This window comes from Suricata suricatta, chromosome X (genome assembly GCF_006229205.1).
Source record: "Suricata suricatta isolate VVHF042 chromosome X, meerkat_22Aug2017_6uvM2_HiC, whole genome shotgun sequence".
Lineage (NCBI taxonomy): Eukaryota > Metazoa > Chordata > Mammalia > Carnivora > Herpestidae > Suricata > Suricata suricatta.
This window is the reverse complement of record NC_043717.1, coordinates 799,406-802,326: the sequence shown is the minus strand read 5'-3', so window position 1 is coordinate 802,326 and position 2,921 is coordinate 799,406.

Sequence of the window (2,921 nt, the reverse complement as noted above, 5' to 3'; positions counted from 1 at the left end):
AGACACAGAATCGGAAGCAGCTCCAGGCTCCGAGCTGTCAGCACAGAGCCCGGTGCGGGGCTTGAACCCACGAACCACGAGATCATGACCTGAGTCGAAGTTGAACGCTTAACCGACTGAGCCCCCAGGTGCCCCTTTTGCGTCATTTTTTATTTGGTTCTCATGCCTCCGAGCGTCCTGTTGTGTTGCACAAACCTGGTAAGCACAGAGTTTGCAGGAAGGGAAGAAAGGGCTCCGGTGTGGTCAGCAGGCTGCGCCCCAGGTCACGGTGGCCGTGCCTGGTTCTCTGTCCAACGTGAGCATCCAGCCCCATGGACACTCGCTGCTCGGGAACAGGTTTGTGCAAAAGGAAACACGAATGGGGTCCGAGGGGCACAGCCGTCCACCAGCCAGGGAAGCTGAGCTCAGACACATACGCAGAAAACAAGGTCTGAGCCCCGACCTTGGCCACCTCAGACGGGCACCTGGCCCACCACTCATGTGGCCTCACCAGACACAGGGACAAAAGCATCTTCCTGCTTAGCCTCCTTGCAGAGATGCTCGCGGGTCCCAGAGCTGTGAGAGCAGCCCCAGCCTCCCCGAGGGGACGCGCGCCTGTGCACACGTGCGGGGCACGAGGACGAAGAACTTTCCAGAAGCAAACCTCTCAGAAGACGGAGGTGGAAGGGGTCGCACGGTGCTTACGACCCGAACCAGGAGGCCTCGTGTTCTCAATGAGCAGGGTTAGCTTTCGTGTCTTGGTATTTGCGTGAATCTCCACTTTCTTCAGCAGAAAATGACACAAAGGTCATGTTGGACGTTGAACCTGCGTCGGTGACACCCAACGTCTGAAGGGGTCGCTGATGCGTTTGGTGCATTTGAGATGCAGGAAGGCAGCATCAGCGCCCCCACAGCGCCACCTGCTGGCGGCTGGGCACCGGAGCCGTGCGTGACCCCTACCTGAGTGCCAAGGGTCCCCCAGGCGGACAAAAGCAGCCCCGTGGAGAACCACCACGTGGAAGGTGCCCCAAGGCTCCCAGGCGGTTGGAGAAACTCAGGCCTTGGTGGATTCTACTCTCGGTCTTCAGTGTCCAGGGTGCGGGCGCAACAAGGCAGGTGTCCCCAAGGTCAGGGGACCCTTGAACACAAATCCTAGGAATGGACATTGCTGACCTGTGTCCTTGCCGCTTCCTGGGACCTCCCGCAGGTTCACGGTCATGGGCGGGTAGATTCCCGTTAGAACACGGACCCGTGCCGGCAGGAGCTGTGCCCGGACAGGGAGAGAAGCCAGCCCGTGCTGAGTGACCGCGGACGCTGCGATCAGGGGCCCCCGCACCTCACCCCTCCCTCCAGGGCGTGGTGTCATCCAGAAACAAGTTTGGCTTTAAGCAGCAGGTGACACGTGAATAGGCCACCTGGAGGTCACAGGTTTCTTAATTCCGTAAATCACATAGCACTTCCCAGTTTGTGGGCCAGGAATTACTTTGTCTGGGACGCTCAGCAACTGGATTCAGGCAGCAAACCCTGTATCTGGTGCTGAAGACGTCACAGTCTGAGGGAAACACACACACAGACATGCACCGTTTTTCAAATACTGCCGTTTAATCGAGAACAAGAGACTCCGTACAGACAGAACGGAAGCTGGGGGTGGTGGGAGCCAGGGCCTGGGATGGGGACAGAGAGCTTGTATTTCATGGGGACAGAGCTTCCATCTGAGGATGAGAACGTTCTGGACACAGATGGTGGGTCTGCCTGGACAGCGATGTGAATGTGCTCTGTGCACTGAAGAAAGGCTGAAAATGGCGAATTCCGTGCTCTGTTTCGCCACACGGAGAAAAATTAAAATAAACCAAGAGAAAAGTTAAAATAAATTGCCATGATTATGCTAAGGGAAATAAGTCAGACAGGGAAAGACAAATGCCATATGGCCCCGCATCTCCGCGGAATCTAAAAGAAAACGAAGCAAGAACCAAGGTCACCATCGAAGCAGAGAAGAGGGTTGTGGCTTGCAGGCGTGGGGGTGGGGTGGGTGTGCGACACGCATGAAGGGAATCAGAGGTGCCAGCTGCTCACGTGCAGCCTGTGACATGCACCTGCCGTGCCACACGTGGGGCTCGCACAGCAGGGAGCAGAGGCCGGCTGTCCGGAGCGGAGCAGTGGGAGAAGTGGGGAGATGGTGCTCAGCGGCCACCAACGCCCAGGGCTGATGGAGGGTGTCCTGGGGGTTCATGCGCAGTGTGGGGGTCACAGTGAGCTCAACTGTATCATCTACTTGAAAGTTGCTGACAGAGCAGATGTGAAATGTCCCAACGACACCACCAACACGTCACCGTGTGCGGCTGGGGGTGTACGGATCAGCTCAGTCCTGGTCGTCAGTTCACAGTCTGTGTGTGCATCCGATTATCTGGTTGTACAGCTGAAACGTGTATAATTTTGTCAAGGATAGTGTCAGAGAGCTGGAGATGGAGTAGGGTAGGAGAGGATAGAAAACAAAATAGGACCAGATAGAACAGAATAGAAGATAGGACAGGATAGAAGTAGAATGCAATGGAATGGAATGGAATACAATGGGATAGAACAGAATAAAACAGAACAGGCTGCAATGGAATGGAATGGAATAAAACAGAACAGGATAGAATAGAATAGAATAGAATAGAATAGAATAGAACAGAATAATATGGGATAGAACAGAATAAAACAGAACAGGATAGGATAGAATGGACTGGAATAAAACAAGATAGAATAGAATAGAACAGGATAGGATAAGATAGGGTAGAGTAGAGTAGGGTAGAGTAGAGTAGGGTAGAGTAGAGTAGAGTAGAGTAGGGTAGAGTAGAGTAAGGTAGAGTAGGGTAGAGTAGAGTAGAGTAGGGTAGAGTAGGGTAGAGTAGAGTAGAGTAGGGTAGAGTAGGGTAGAGTAGGGTAGAGTAGAGTAGAGTAGG